We start from the raw sequence: 17,333 nt of genomic DNA, 5'->3' as shown, positions 1-17,333 counted from the left end.
TGGTTCAAATTAATGGGTATAGTTTCATAGCAGTTGATTGGTATCTACAGTGAGATATGTAAAATAATACGTTCCATTGCAGCTTGTATTTACACTCTTGATTTCTCAAGTGTTGGATTTTCTTTGCAACAGGCGACCATGGGTGCTGCTCAAGCTACGTTGGACATGAATCGATGTGAAGATCCCTGGAAGTGTGAAGGATCGGGTCCCCCGTCATTAGTTGAGTTGGCTGTTGTGCAGTCAGCAGCCAATTATGACTTGCTTCATCTTCATCACCAGTTGGCTGTTGCTTTGCATATGATGGCATCCTTTATCTTGCCCTTCCCACACCCCATTTCATCTCTCTTTGATAACGTGGTATGTTTATAAATTTAAAATTTTGTAAGTATTCCTGAAAGCAGTGGTTCCCAAACTGTATCCAATATAAATAGGCAAACAAACAACTATTAACACTAAAAGCGATAGGGGAACCACAGTTCCGGAGAATTTGACGTAAATACGTCTATACGGAAAGGAAGTTTATATATTGGTTTTATTCTAAATATTTCCTTTATACATGCTTTACAATTGAGATAAGTTTGATTAAGACATTGCTTATTTAACTTGAATTAGTTATGCTTAAGATGGGTCTATGGTAGCTGAATGTAATGTAATGAAATGTTGTGTAAGGTAAGGTTCCTTAGGTAACCATTGTTGTTTATTTGTTGATAAACAGATGACGTTTCCTAGGTAACATAACAATGAAGTTACACTTTTTCGTTTCCCAGGTAACATAACAATGACGTTCCCTAGGTAACATAACAATGAAGTTACACTTTTTCGTTTCCCTTTTTCGTTACACTTTTTCGTTACATTTTTGCCGAATGACACTGACCCTAAAATATAGACGTATTTACGTCAAAAAAGACACTATTTCCATACGCGTTTCAACTTCAAGAGGTCATCATCAGTGGCATCAGGGAAATCAATTCATTTAATTAAATGGCTCAAACTTGATTTAGAAAATAAATAATGAATAGGACATTTGACAAAAAGTATTTTAAAAGACACTGCACCAGATGTTGTTATTCATAGGAACAGACTCTGAATTTAGCTATTTATCCGGTGGTGCGGTGGCCGTAGCTCTCACCCACTGTTCTGGAGGTCACAGGTACAGACGACGCAACTTCAGCTCGCCGCAAACCAGCTACGGCTACGAAAACCCACATTCTCAGACATACGAGGTGCGATCGGAAAGTTTCAAGACTGTGTCAATAGAGGGCGAACCGGATATAGTACGAGCTTCTGCCGCTAGGGGGTGCGGCCTACATTCATAGTGAATCAGTGTGCCAGCCGGCATCATCGAATTAGCATTTGTTTCTTAGTTACGGGCGTTTTGGTAGTGCATTACACTGACCCTCCTGCGATTTCGGAATGGCGTGTGCATCAAATTTTGCCAAAGACTCGCCAAAACGGCTACGGAAACCTATGAAATGCTAAAGCAAGCATTTGGGGAGTCCGCAATATGTCGTGCACAAACTTTAGTGTGGCATTCACGTTTTAAAAATGGCCGAACCTCTGTTGATGATGACGAGCGTTCTGGACGACCATCTTCGAGCACATCGCCCGAAAATGTTACGAAGATTCGTCAGGCCATTCACGAAGATCGACGTCGTACCATCAACGACTTGTGCGACATTGTTGGGATAGGCTATGGGACCTGTCAGCTGATTCTAAAGGAAGAACTCCACATGCGACGCATCATGACAACGCGCCAGCGCACACCGCCCTCAAAGTTCGGCAGTTTTTGGCCTCAAACACCATGGCCGTCATCCCGCACCCTCCTTATTCGCCGGATTTAGCTCCGTGTGACTTCTTACTCTTCCCAAAGATGAAAATTCAGCTAAAGGGAAGGAGATTTGAGACGATAGAAGAGATTCAGGCAGAATTGCAGATGGTGCTTGACAGGCTGAAAAAAAATGATTTCCAGGCTTGGCAGCGGCGCTGGGATCGTTGTGTTCACTCCCAGGGGAACTACTTCGAGGGTGATTGATGAATTTAATACCTGAGATAAGTGTACGGGTTTTTATAGGCGCAGTCTAGAAACTTTCCGATCGCACCTCGTAGTAATCCACAAAATATCTAACCATCCCAACTCTCACAAACAAGCTGCATTCAGTCTCCTTGTGAACAGATTGCACAAAATACCATTCTCCAAAGAAGAATTCGATAAAGAAACCAAACTCATCCAAGAAATAGGATACAACAACTGTTACAACTCTAATATCAGAAGATCCTATAACCTAATAAAAGCACCTAAACCCAATATCAATGCACCCCAACCCACTAATAAAGAATGGTACAGCTTTACATTTTTTAATAATAGCATTTGAACACTAACTAAAATATTCAAAAACACAAACGTAAAAGTAGCATACAAAGTTAACAATACCATAAAATTCAAATGCAGTTCAAGAAAACAAGATAACAAATACAATGATAGTGGTGTATACCAGTTAAAATGCGGAAGCTGCGAGCTGGTCTATAGTTGGCAAACCGGTAGGGATTTTAAAACCAGATTTAAAGAACACGTCCACGACATTAGGTTCAATTTAACAAAATCGAAATATGCCGAACACGGACACGAGTACAGCCCCATGGATGATATCATGGACGTATTAAGAGTAGCTCCAAAGGATAAGATGCTAGATATTTTAGAAAAATTCCATAAATACAAAAGTAGTAAACACAAAGCCATCATTAACGAACAAACCTCATAATTTTGCCTTTCAGCACATTAAATTTGCTAAAAAAAATTAGCACCAAAATTTATGTTGGAAGTTACTGTTGCTATGAACGTACAGAGTATGTCAGAAGGCAACATATTATGCAGAAGGCCCACCTTGCTCTGTAAATTGAACTGGCTAGAAGGATTAAGCATTAGACATATGGACATTTTCTGTTATCTTTCATTTATGTCCAGTGGCAAGTGGCAAATGTGAAGTGGCTGTTACATGCTATTAGAACCAAATAGTATCAAAACCCACTTTGAAGTACTAGGAATATTTGAATGTTTACATTAGCCTTTTCTTTTAACCATGATGACTATGAATTGTTCTGTTCTGCAGGGTCAGGCAGCATTGTTTGCGGACTTAACTTCGCAGCCTCAGTTACCAGGCCATAATCTGGAACAGGCAGTTATTGACAGTCGGACTAATTTCCTGTGCAGAGTCATCACTGAAGCTGTGCAGACTATACAGAAGATGGAATGGGCTGAAAATGGTCAAGACGATAAGGTAGTGGTTTTACTGATAATTACCATTGTATATTCTTTTGTCTAGATAAAAAATTAGGGTAACTGTATCTTTGGATTAAATTAAAAGGTACCTACTCTCGCTGGACTCTTGTCACTATGCACTGAAGCAGATTGAATGTTGGATCAGTTTAGTATATGTAAGGCGGATAATTTTCTCTTTAAAGATGCTCTTTGAGCGGCTGTATTTGCATTAGCTTTGTGGAGCAGTTAAAATGGCAGTGTGCACTCCAATCGACATTTAATTTTTGTAGTTCTTGATTTTTGTGCTTCTGTTTATCAAACTTGCTATATTGTCATGGACTGCAGAGTGAGAACACATCCTCCCCACACACACACGTGACATCAGTATGCTGCATGTGCTACCTTCTGGGAGCTTCCACCAGAACTTATATTTTCTAGGGTGGGGTAGAACGTTCATTGACTCTGGCAAACAATTACTGCAGCTATAAAATGTTGGGAGCTTGGGAATTGAGCCCAGTTGTGAGAACAGGCAAGCAAAATGTCAAGTCATGACAGAGTCTTTATGTGAAAACTAGCAGATTCAAAGTCAGAGTACAGCATACATGAGTCATGAAGTGGACAGGACAAGTGTGATTTAGAGGAGCAACAGACTGAGATGTGAAGAGTAACTAATTGAGAACAATTATGTCAAGTGTTTCTCGAAGGTATCACCACCTTGTCGAAGGCAATCTGCCGGGTGAGGAGGCTTGCGTGCTCAAATGACCCTTAGGACTATGCCGGCCGGAGCTTCGGCTCATGGTAGGGTCACCCAAGCCGGACAGGTCTAAGGAGATGCGCTAGACTAAGAGTGATACCCTGGTTCTCCAGGTTGGGGGTTGGGTGTAAGGCTAACAACCTTTCACCTGGAAAAAAGAAAGCTATGTTACGAACACATTAACCAAGCCTTGGATCAGGACGGACTCTTTGGCACGACCATGGCAATTGAAAAAGGACATGAGATTTGGTACTTGGAACATTAGGAGCCTCTATAGGGCTGAGGCACTGAAATCAGTGAGTAGGGAATTAGAGGATTATAAGTTAGACTTAGTGGCAGTGCAGGAAGTGCGATGGGAGGGGGAGGGCACGATCCCAGTGGACAATTTTACATTTTTCTATAGAAAGGGGAACGACAATCATCAGCTAGGGACGGGTTTTTTTGTTCATAGCAGAATTAGGGCAGCAGTTAAGAGAGTAGAATTTGTTAGTGATCGGTTGTCTTACGTAATTTTGGAAGGACGTTGGTGCGACATCATTATCCTTAATGTTCATGCCCCAACTGAGGACAAAAGCCATGATATCAAGGATAGTTTTATGAAGAATTGGAATCAGTATTTGATACATTTGGCAAGTATCACATGAAAATTCTGCTAGGAGATTTCAATGCAAAAATTGGGAGGGAGGATATCTTCAAACCCACAATAGGCAGCGAGAGTCTCCATGCACTTAGTAGTGATAACGGTGTTAGAGCAGTAACCTTCGCTACGTCAAAAGATTCAGTTGTAAAAAGTACAAAATTTCCACACCGTGATGTTCATAAATACACTTGGACTTCCCCAGATGGCAGAACACACAATCAAATAGATCATATTTTAGTAGATAAGAGAAGGCAGACAAATGTAATTGATGTGAGATCATTCAGAGGAGCAGATTGCGACACTGATCATTATCTGGTGGTAGCAAAAGTGAGGGAGCGGCTTTCAGTAAGTAGACGAACTAAACAAAATTTTGACAAGGAAAGATTTGATTTGAAAAAATTAAGTGAGGGAGAGGCAAAGGAACAATATCAAGTTGAAATTTCGAATAGGTTTCAAATTTTAGAGACAAATGAGGATAATGAAAGTGTGGACATCAACAGGGAGTGGGAAAATGTTAGAAACTGCATCAAAATTTCAGCAAAAGAGAAACTAGGATACTATAGGAGAAAGCAAAATAAACCGTGGTTTGATGAAGAATGTTCCAAATTAATAGATCGAAGGAAGCAAACAAAATTTCAATGGTTGCAGAACCCAAACAAAACAAATGCGGATAATCTATGTAACGTGAGACGTGAGGCTAGTAGAACCTTTAGGAATAAGAAAAGGGAATACCTGAAGGGCAAAATTGCTGAACTTGAGACAAATAATAGGGAAAAAAATATCAGAGACCTGTACAGAGGCATTAATAACTTTAAGAAAGGATATCAACCCCAGACCAATTTGGTAAGGGATGATAGTGGCAATTTGCTTGCAGATCCAATAAAAATTGTGAATAGGTGGAAAAATTTCTTTGGCGAGCTCTTATATGTTCATGAGACTGGTGATATTAGACAGATTAAAATACATACAGCTGAACTGTTAGTGACAGAACCTAGCTTAGATGAAGTGGAACTAGCCATTCGGAAGTTGAAAAGTTATAAATCTCCAGGAATTGATCAGATTCCAACCGAATTAATTAAAGCAGGTGGCAAAGGGTTGCATATGAGGATCCATAAGCTTATTCAGTTAATTTGGGATAAGGAAGAGATGCCACAACAATGGAAGGAATCCATAATTATTCCTATTCATAAGAAGGGGGACAAGACTGAGTGTGGTAATTACCGAGGAATTTCGCTGCTATCAACCTCATACAAAATTCTATCCAACATTCTTTTGGCAAGATTAACCCCATATGCGAATGAAATTATTGGGGATCATCAGTGTGGGTTCAGACGAAACAGATCAACGATTGATCAGATCTTTTGCATTCGTCAGATACTAGAGAAAAAATGGGAGTTCGGTGGGACCGTACATCAATTATTTATAGATTTCAAAAAAGCCTATGACTCTGTGAAGAGAGAAGTGTTATATAATATTCTTATTGAATTTGGTATACCAAAGAAGCTAGTGAGTCTAATAAAAATGTGCTTAAATGAAACCTGTAGCAAAATTCAAGTAAGTAAATATGTATCTGAGACATTCTTCATCAAGAACGGTCTAAAGCAAGGAGATGCTTGCTCTTTAACTTTGCGGTAGAATATGCCATCAGGAAAGTCCAAGATAGGCAGGAGGGCTTGCAGTTGAATGGGACACATCAGCTTTTGGCATATGCTGATGATGTTAATTTATTGGGGGACGATATAAGTACAATAAAGAGGAACGCAGAAGTTTTACTAGAGGCTAGTAGACAGGTGGGGCTAGAAGTAAATTCAGAAAAAACTAAGTACATGTTAGTATCTCGTCATCAGCAGACAGGCGGGCAGAATTATCTGAGGGTGGCTAATAAGTCCTTTGAAAGGGTTACAAAGTTCCAATATCTGGGAACAACAATAACAAATCAAAATGACACTCATGAGGAAGTTAGGAGGAGATTAAATTCTGGAAATGCTTGCTACTTCTCAGTTCAAAATATTTTGTCTTTCCATCGGATATCTAAGAACCTGAAAATTAAAGTATACTAAACAATAATTTTGCCTGTTGTTTTGTATGGGTGCAAAACATTGTATCTCACTCAGAGGGAGGAACACAGATTGCAGGTGTTTGAGAACAGGGTGTTGAGGAGGATATTTGGGCCTAAGAGGAAAGACGATGAGGTGTGGAGAAAACTGCATAATTATGAGCTTAAAAATTTGTACTCCTCCCCCAATATTGTCAGGGTGATTAAGTCGAGAAGAATGAGATGGGCTGGGCATGTAGCTCGCGTGGATGGGACAAGAGGTGTGCACCGGTTATTGGTCGGGAAGCCTGAGGGGAAGAGACCGCTGGGGAGACCTAGACGTAGATGGGAGGATAATCTCAGGCGGGATCTATGGGAGATAGGAGTTGAAGGAAACTGGATTTTGTTGGCCCAGGACAGGGTCCGGTGGAGGGCTTTGGTTAATTCGGTGATGAACCTTCGGGTTCGGTAAGCCATCTAGTTAGTTAGTTAGTTAGTTACTTAATGTACCTCAAGTGCAGTAAGGGAGAAGATGTTATTAATAGTAAAAACATGTGAGATTATTCTATCTTTTGTTGTGAAGTACCCATGTGTAATCACCAGTTCTGTTACAGTATTTTGGTAGTCTTTTGAGATATTGCTTTGCAACAAAATTATTTTTAAGATTTATGAGTGAAGTAGTCATTTGTGTAAGTGCATTACTAGGTGCGGATATATAACATTTTTAAGGAAATTAAGTAAGAATTAATGTATAAAGTTTACTAAATATGAAAGTGTTTAACAAGAGGAAATTTATCTCAGATCTAGGAATTTTTAAAGTGGCAATGCAGTGTTATTTCTCTAACTAAAGCCTGATACAGTATACCTCTATAATCTGTCATGTGTTTTGGCTTCATGTAGTCGGCGTATCTCGCAGCAACGTAAACCATGTGTCATACCATCTGTGTGGGCTGTGTTTGGAATTTTAGCTCGATAGAAATCAAGCATGGTCATATCATTTATAAAAGGCTCTGACACTTTATAAGAAAGTTTCAGTGAAGAAGTTTGGAAGATGGCTAGACACAAAATGATACAACAAACATCTTCACAGTAGTAAAATTTATCTTACAGGATGAATCAGACATCCTACAAATTGTACTGGAATTAATGTATTTTGCCCCACATTAGTTGAAATTTCTTCCTTGTACTCACAGATATTCATTGCGGAGGGCTGTATAGATAGAACTCACTCAGCAAACATACAGTTCTCTCTGTGCCTCCATGCCCTGCGTATGCAAAGCCCCCTTTTCAATTTCAGTATTATTGGCCAGAATATGTTTCCACTGTGACAAAACGGGCACAAGCATTGATTTTCCTGTTATGTAGATTCAGAAAGAGCTAAAGTAATGAAAAATAATTGTGTTCAAGCAACTTTTATCCAAAGCCTCCACTTTTATTTTTACCTGGTGTTTTGCTGTATTTGGCATTTTTAGCAGTATTTTCACACAGCTTCTCAAGGCAAACTGATATATCATATTATGCATATTTTCTACTACAAAGCTTCTACAATTTGTGTGTGTGCGTGCGTGCGTGCGCGCGCGAATGCGTGCGTGTGGGAGGGAGGAGAGCGAGAGAGAGATATCCGCAGAAGTTTCCTAGTATGGAGCTTTGAGTAGAATTTTTCGGCAGAATACTAGAAATTGTGTGTAGGTTGGGATATTCATGTTTTCTGTATGTGTGCTTACGAATCATTACACTGGACAACAGATGTTTACTTTTTGTTCGTAACCTGAACAAAATAAACTTTTTTTACAGCACCAGGTGATTATGAAATTGACAGTAAAAAAACTCGGGGTGTGGCTGTGTCGGGGACAAGGCCGTGGGTTTTACGTGAATACGTCTGCGTTAGCGGATAATATTTTCTTTGGGATATGGGAATGAAATGAAATTAACGAGATGGATTTTTCACGACTTATTTTTGATTTGTCACCAACAAATATTTTACAAAGTTTATGGCTTAAATCGACAGATCTAGACGAGATCTTTCGTTTGGCACCAAAATCAGCGCGCTGGCACATCGGAGTCGCGAGATATAGTGCCCGGAAATTTTCGCCCACGCCCAAATTAGCCGCCAGTCGCCGTGGGCCCCCACCCGCGCATGCGCGGCGCCAACTCAAGGTCATGCTCGCATCGTAGTCGTATGCCCGATCGAACGAGACCACATTTATTTCAATCGTGTTATTAGTCACGAAGTTATAGTGTCGGAATGGATCACCCTGCAAACGTTACATCGCCGTTTCCGTCCTGGTACCCCATATGTTGGTCTGATTTTGAAGACGTATTCACGTCAAAATTTGTTGACATTAACAGTTTTTTTGTTATTCTCTAATTTGTATTTTATTCAAAATACATGAACTTGTATATCATATATTATGCAGTCTGAAATATAGGTGTTATCTGATTGAGATTAAACTTTTTGGAATCACTGTTAAAATATCACAGGCTCATATTATCACATTATGGTTTAAATGTAACAGAACAGTAAAAGAAATATGCAGATGAAGAAACATGTACTTGGAATTACTAATAAAACATCTTACTCTCATGGTTCTCAATATTGTGGTTGACATATGTAAAAATGCACTCAGAAAAATACAAAAGTTAAGAAGAAGGAAAACGCTGTTCTGAAAGTAAATTCATTGCACAAAATGTTAGTTTTAAGTGCTGATCTGCAATGAGCATGTTAGAATTAATGTAAAAAGTATTCATTTTTTTACGTAACAGACAGCATTTTATATTTCTGCCTTCAATTTAGCATGCTAATTTCTTAACAGGTGACAAAGTTGGATGGCAAACTTGCTGATCAGTGGATGAGCAAATGCTTAAACCTTGCATCTGTATGGCAAGTTAGCACTGACACGTTATACAGACACCAAATCAGTGAGCTGTATTCTAAAGACTGCGATCCCTTGGCTGTGGAGGTAAAACTTTAGTCACTTGGTTTTCACTTACTTTAACAGAATGAGTTGTGTCCAGATATACAAGTGGTTTATTATACTGTTGTTGTTGTTGTTGTTGTTGTCAGTAACTAACTCATGGAACACAGGCTATGTTGAGAAGCTGGTTGTTACTCACCTAGTATTGAACTGGAAGGTTTCTTATTTTTTAAGAAGAGCCAGATGAAGTTCGTTCACATCTTCAAGTTACGTTTCTTTTAGATCTGTTATAATATTATCCTTCTATCTACAGCTCTGTCTTCCAAGTAATCTTTACATTGCTTGTGAACCATTAGCGTAAGGAGCAGTAAAAAAATATGTGTGTGTGTGTGTGGGAAAGGCATGAAGAAGCTTTATTTTATATCTTTCCAATGCAAGGAAGCACAGGCAAATATAAAAGTTGACTGTCATTGTTTTATCATGCAGATAATGCCTGCAGCCCAAGATTCATCTCAGTTAACCTCTCAGTTGTTGATTGTCTGACATCGCATGTGTGAGATTGTTATGAACTCTCCAGATGTGGTATGCACATTGTCATATCTCAATCCTTCACTCTGTATATGGCTTCAAAGTTAGGTAAGTAGGTTCATGTTGAAATATTGAATTAATGATGTCTTATCTAAATTTGTTCTGGTCTGTCTAACAAAGACATAAGATTCCAGGAAGTAGAATGTAATGTAATTATACTAGTGCATAGTTCAAATTTTACTGATTGGTTGCATGGTTGCCATGTTTGTGATTGTTAATTGAGAAAGATTTTTTCTGATTGTCCCAGCAAATTGCAGGACAGCTGCCATCAAACTAGTTTATATGTTACAGCTGTACCATGGTAGTATTTTAAAGCATCCCTTTAAATTTTGCAGTTGAATTTTTAAAATATGTGTGTGTGTGTGTATGTATGTATGTATGTGTGTGTGTGTGTGTGTGTGTGTGTATATATATATATATATATAGTTACTGCACTCAGTTTTGTCCCATTTTATGGATAGGGACAATGATTGGTTCTTTCCGCTGTTGTGGTAGTGCTTCCTGGCTCCATATTGAGACTATAAGCTTATGTATCTCGGAGTGCAGTGTTCTACCACCTGTATTGACTAGTTCCACTCGGATTGAGTTGATGCCTGGAGATTTATAACATTTTAATTTCCCAGTGGCAATTTGATCTTCATTAAGGCTCATGAACTGCTAAAAATTGCATATAAACACATTCTCCATGCATTTTCTAGGTGTATATGGCTTAATGTTGATGTTATTTTGATCACAATCATCAGTATATTGCTTTATGATTAAGATTCACTGCAGTGGTTTAATTAATAACTGACAACAAGGTGGCTGTATCACATCCTATAAAGAGGTTGAAAGACTGTTTACAGCTGGAGACCATTTAGTCAGTGCTGTTCATACACTAGAGGGGACAGGGTTCTTTCAAGTTTTCTGTATTCTGCTGTGTTCAGGCGAGAAGGTAATTAAGCCGTGTGCTGTCTTTCCATGAGATTGTTCAGGGGAATTGTTTTGCAGAATAAGGACAGTCTGAAGAGCAGTGACACCCCTGATCTAAGTTACTTGGCACAGCTGCTTGCCCTCATAATGCAGCTCCTTCCTGAAGATCATCAGGACTACCATGTTGCTCTTCAAATGGTTGAGGCGGTGCAGGCATTGATAAGCACTTGCAAGGACAGGGCTGCCACATGACCCTTGTCCTAACACTAAGGCAAGGAATGTTATGGCTGTGTGATGTAAATAAAGACATGAAACTGTTAATTTTCAATTTTTTAGTTAAGACTTCAGAGCTGTTTGTAAAGTAAGGCTCCAAGAATGCACCATAAAGAGATTCCCTCCTTTCTAGATTATTCATAATGTACACTGTAGTTCTGTAGTTATGGTTGGACATTTCTCTGAATATCTATCACAGTCTTCCTGCAAAGACAAAGAAATAATTAACTAGGTCCATGGAGCAGATCCTTCTGGAGAAGTTGGTAATATGCTCAGCTAGTCAAACTTAACATCTTTTATGGAACCTGAAGGCGTATTATTGTGTTCGCAAGAGTTCACACAAAAAACAGAAACTTGTTTTTGTAAGGCAATGTTTGTTTTTTGGCACTGGTGAGAACAGTGCAAAGCAAAAATATTTGTACTTTCATTATTATTTGATTGTTTGTGGGTTTAAGTGTTCTTATATATGTTAAAGAATAATCTATTGTCACGTCACTTGAAATTCAATATGTTATAATGATTTTACACTGCTTACCTTTTGACATCGTAAGTGAACTAATCACACTTCTCGTAAGGATGTTGCTTGGTATGTAGAATGGTTGTGGAATTATACATGTCGGCACACAAGAAATAATTTTAATGCATTATATGATTTTATTTTGCACTTCATACAGAAATCACAACGAACACATTGTTCATAATCAAAAATAAAATTCACATTATCACTAACTTTTCACACGCTCTGACGTCATGAATCAAATGAGACGAGTGTTACTAGTTTGATATATCTTTCGTGTTTCTATAATATAACACATTGTTTAGTTTTTATAGTTATTCAAAAACATTGAAATTGTAGGTTGTGGTTCTCTGGGTTCTTTCAGGGTAGCACTTCTACCTTGAAGTTGGAATCAGTATGTCCCTCCAGAACACTGGTAACTATGTATAAGACTAAACAGTATCACAACCCATGAAACCACAATCTATGGAAGTAAATCAAATTTCTTCTTATAAGATGGTGGACATAGGTAATTAACTTCTGATAGCATGTTAATTCTGAGTCTTGTTGATTTGATAAAAATTATAATTATTATAATGACCCTGGTGAGGAGGGATGCTGTTTCCTCAGACCACTGATCTACTGTCACCAGAGGTTGGCGTGTGTCCTATGAGTTGCTCAAATACGCTGTCATAATTGCATGTAATAGTTTCATTATCAGAGTACTTAAGACATGATCCAAAGTGATCATGCCAGAATTTAGAAAATAAGAGGTGTTTTTATTTTTTCCCTATTGCACCAATGCCTTATGTCCAGCCTGTGTACATTTTGTGATATTATATTACTCTGCATAATGATAAAATACAGTGTGTCCACTAGCAAAGTTAAATGTTCTCAGCACCTAGAAGTATCAGCAGTAACAACTCACTGCCAGGTGCTACAAGATTTCAAGCATTGCTCCATAAAGCATGTCAACTTACCTAACTATATGATGTGCTGAAAACACTCTCCCTGTGCAAGCACATACTCTATAGAACTCCATTACCACTTATTTTGGGAGCAAACATGTCCATTCAAATGAAACAATGGCATCATAAAAAAAATCAAATCAGGGTCAACTTTCCCATCATGAGCTGTTGCAGAAATTAATCCTCCTGGCCAAGTCACATGTTTGCAAAACTTGAACTGCAGTCTCATTGTATGGCTGAAGTTCAAGCAGCTTCATTGCTTTGACTGCTGATGATATCAAGTTGCCAGCCACTTGGATAAGGCAGCTCAGTGATTTCAGTGGTGTGTGTTCTAACCTGGCTCATGTATTTTCTCGTTTTTCTTTGGTAGTCACATAGCACATTTTTTAGCTGGTTTCTTGTCCAGCAGTGACCCATTGGGCCTGACTTTATTAAATAGTTATGGATGCCTGTTATATTTGGAACTCTGATCCTGTAAAATTTTAACAATTTTCTGACACTTTCTAGCGGAATCACTTTTCACATGATTCACATAGAAAAACCTGGTGTTCAACAGTCTGTCAACCACACACACATAACTCTAACCATCACTTAACGCAATGTTAAACACAGTTGCACTGTTTTGAGAATAATTTTAGCAGTAATTGCTGTTAGCACTTGGTGGTGAGTTATGCATTTCCTGCTGTGAGCTTGGAAGTGACAGATGCATTTAAGTTTGTCAACAGATGCACTATAGTTATAGCCTGAATTCCATATTTAATTTTAATTTAAGTTAATAATTAATGAAGAGTAACTTCATGAATTTTATTGTTTCATTTATGATACTGTTTGTGATAGTATGCCACTAGCAGTTCAAATATATTGTCATGAAATCTACTATAAAAATTTCTGATTTCGTTGTCGTCAAAAAATTACGTCATCAACAATGTCAACAGATATTTGTTTACACGGCATTGTTGTGGAACACAACAATGCCGAGTAAACAAATAACGCTTCACAACAAAGAAATTAAAAAATATCAAGCCAGTCGCATTATCACTGCTCCAGAAGCAGCACACCGCATTCTTGAATATTGACTGACAGTTGGCCTAAAACATCAGTAAAGTGAAAGAAGAAGTTATCAACTATTTGAAGTACCAAATCCAACAAGGTAAACTGATACTCATTCGATATATTACGATTATGAAAACTGATTTTGAGACGAAGATTTGCAAGGGTGGGGCTGGACGTAAAAGGTTGACTGAACAAGAACTGTTGACCTCTGAACAGCGTCGTAAAGAACTACATCATCAGACATATTTAACAAATAAAGAAAAGCGAAAGAAGACTTACATTGATAAACGAGACCATATTAACGACACATGTAGAAAAACAGACGAAGATTTGCAAGGGTGGGGTTGGAAGTAGATAGTTGACTAACCAAGAACAGTTGGCCTCTGAAAAGCGACGTAAAGAACTAATCCATCAGACCTATTTAACAAATAAAGAAAAATGAAGGGATAGTTACATTGATAAACATAGAAAAACGTATACAACAAGAACAGAAGAAAAAAAGAAAGAAAAAACAGACGAAGATTAGCAATGGTGTTGCTGGACGTAGAAAGTTGACTGATCAAGAACAGATGGCCTCTGAACAGCGACGTAAAGAACTAAAACATCAGAACTATTCAACAGAAAACAGAAGAGAAAAAAAAGAATATTTGCAAGGGTGGGGAAGGACGTACATAGTTGACTAACCAAGAACAGTTGGCCTCTGATCAGCGACGTAAAGAACTAATCCATCAGACCTATTTAACAAATAAAGAAAGACGAAGGGAGAGTTACATTGATAAATATAGAAATACGTATACAACAAGAACAGAAGAGAAAAGGAAAAAACAGACGAAGATTAGCAATGGTGTTGCTGGACGTAAAAGGTTGACTGATCAAGAACAAATGGCCTCTGAACAGCGACGTAAAGAACTAAAACATCAGAACTGTTCAACAAAAAGAGAAGAGAAAAAAAAGAAGACTTGCAAGGGTGGGGTTGGAAGTAGATAGTTGACTAACCAAGAACTGTTGGCCTCTGATCAGCGACGTAAAGAAGTAAAATATCAGATTACAGGAACCGCTTCGAAAGGATTAGCCATCGTCGTCAAAAAATGACGTCATCAACAATATCACATTATATTTGTTTATACACGGGGGATAGTTTAGTGTCTTACTCAAGATTTTAAAACGCAACCAACCCCCTTCTGGGGGTTGGTCAAGTGTTTAAACCCCCCATTTGGGGGGGTTAGTTTAGTTTCTTACTCAGGGGTTAAAACACTTGAATGAGACACTAAACTAACTCCCCTTCGGGACTAACCAAGGTTGGTTGCGTTTTACAAACTTGACCAACCCCCCCTAGGAGCTCCGAAACGAGCGCCCTGCTCTAGTATTACAAAATTGTTGCCATTTATAAACAGCAGCTCATGACTCAATAACAAAGGGTGTATGTGGGCCTAGGTTTCGAAGGTAGAAAATCTATGACCTCATGCTGGGAAGCAGTCAAAATATTTGTGACATAATTTCACTTTTATGTGTAGTTTGGTCTTCAGCAAAAGTGATTAAAATCATCACTTTTTTATTAAAACAGTTCTATTTATGTACTTGTGTTTTAAAAATTTGTCAGTTATACCAAAATGACTGTATACTTTTGCAGTATGATGATGTGCTTGCATTTATTGATTGTGAAGACAAGACATTAATTTATTTTTATGAAAGTTCCCTTTACATTGACATGTGAAGGGTGCAAAATCTATCACACTTCAAAAGCTTTCTCAGCAGAAAAATTTGAACATTTTCTTAACAAATGGCAGATATTTGTCAGTGATTTCAGAATATTGTGCAGTTTTATTTGTTCTTGTTAATATATTTCAGTTTTAAAGGAAAGTGCAGTCCCATTCAGAGTACATTTTATAAGGAGTATAGTTTAAGGTGGGGACCACCAACCATACACGCATGGGAAGCTTGGTGTTTTTGAGTGCTCTCAAGGATTTTGCACTTTACAGTATCCACTATATTTTCTTGACTGTTCACTGATGTGAAAAGATGTGGCAATATTGGCTGCATCCTCTGAGGAGGAGTACATTTCTAGCTTTGATCAAGGTTTAGATTTAATTCATATTAAATCATACAATTCATAAGACGATGGTTTGTTATAAAGCATAAAAGGTCGTACTTTATAAAACCATACTTTAAACAATAACACACTGTGCGTTAATTGCGCAAGAGATGGTGTATTGTCTAAATCGAGCTATTAGCTTTATGTCCACTGGCCTAAGTTGAGGTTTCTGTTGTTAGTCTACGGTGAGCCGTGGTTTCGCTGTCTGCCTGTGAACTTCAACATTGCGTAGGTATTAATACAATGGTCAATGCTTACACCATACAGTTTCTTTGAGATAAGGTTAAAAACTGTGAAAGAATTTTTACATAAAATATGACTGGTCCCTTAATCACAGAAAGTAGTGTTTTTAAAGGCACAAAGGTTTGTGTGTGTGAAAAGCATACGTTGGCATTTTTTAATTAGAAAATTTTCCTAGTTGCAATCCCAAAAATGACCCCTGGTCTAAGAAACTATTACTCACAGTGTGTTCCAGTGGTAATAACATAAAAGTTTTAAAGTTGCAGTTTTTAAAATAAATTCAGTTATGGAGGCACAATGGTTCTGCTCTGTTCAGCTGAGGTATTTGCAAGCCATCTCAAACACTGCTAATAAGTAAGCTGTGTGCTGTGAATTTCAGAAGCACAGGCCTAAGTGTGTGCCAAATGGAATGTATTCAGAGAATGTTGCCATGTTTTAATCACTTTATGAGGGATAATATGAAATTTTTCACTTTTATATACAGTACATCAAGTTCTTTCAACTTGTGGATATACGAGGTGCGATCGGAAAGTTTCCAGGTAGCGCGTATAAAAACCCGTACACTTATCTCAGGTATTAAATTCATCAATCACCCTCGAAGTAGTTCCCCTGGGAGTGAACACAACGATCCCAGCGCCGCTGCCAAGCCTGGAAGCATCCCTGGAAATCTTTCTTTGTCAGCCTGTCAAGCACCATCTGCGATTCTGCCTGAATCTCTTCTATCGTCTCAAATCTCCTTCCCTTTAGCTGAATTTTCATCTTTCGGAAGAGGAAGAAGTCACACGGAGCTAAATCCGGCGAATAAGGAGGGTGCGGGATGACGGCCATGGTGTTTGAGGCCAAAAACTGCCGAACTTTGAGGGCGGTGTGCGCTGGCGCGTTGTCATGATGCGTCGCATGTGGAGTTCTTCCTTTAGAATCAGCTGACAGGTCCCATAGCCTATCCCAACAATGTCGCACAAGTCGTTGATGGTACGACGTCGATCTTCGTGAATGGCCTGCCGAATCTTCGTAACATTTTCGGGCGTTGTGCTCGAAGATGGTCGTCCAGAACGCTCGTCATCATCGACAGAGGTTCGGCCATTTTTAAAACGTGAATGCCACAGAAAAG

The 17,333-nt window shown here is 38.5% G+C and overlaps 1 pseudogene across 1 annotated transcript in view; it reads left to right on the top strand.

Moving 5' to 3' along the window:
- Positions 1 to 14,583, top strand: part of LOC110834703 (rab3 GTPase-activating protein non-catalytic subunit-like) — a 62,045-nt pseudogene extending 47,462 nt beyond the window's left edge. Inside the window, exons 22-26 of the transcript XR_015535904.1 lie at positions 133 to 357; positions 3,108 to 3,275; positions 9,499 to 9,645; positions 10,087 to 10,236; positions 11,179 to 14,583. The product of XR_015535904.1 is annotated as a rab3 GTPase-activating protein non-catalytic subunit-like (transcript). The remainder of the gene's footprint in view (positions 1 to 132; positions 358 to 3,107; positions 3,276 to 9,498; positions 9,646 to 10,086; positions 10,237 to 11,178) is intronic.
- Positions 14,584 to 17,333: the final 2,750 nt, after the last annotated feature.

This window comes from Zootermopsis nevadensis, unplaced genomic scaffold, assembly GCF_977971745.1.
Source record: "Zootermopsis nevadensis isolate Lab colony 2312 unplaced genomic scaffold, Znev_1.0 Znev_ptg000020l, whole genome shotgun sequence".
NCBI lineage: Eukaryota > Metazoa > Arthropoda > Insecta > Blattodea > Termopsidae > Zootermopsis > Zootermopsis nevadensis.
This window is presented reverse-complemented; position numbering and strand designations above follow the sequence as displayed.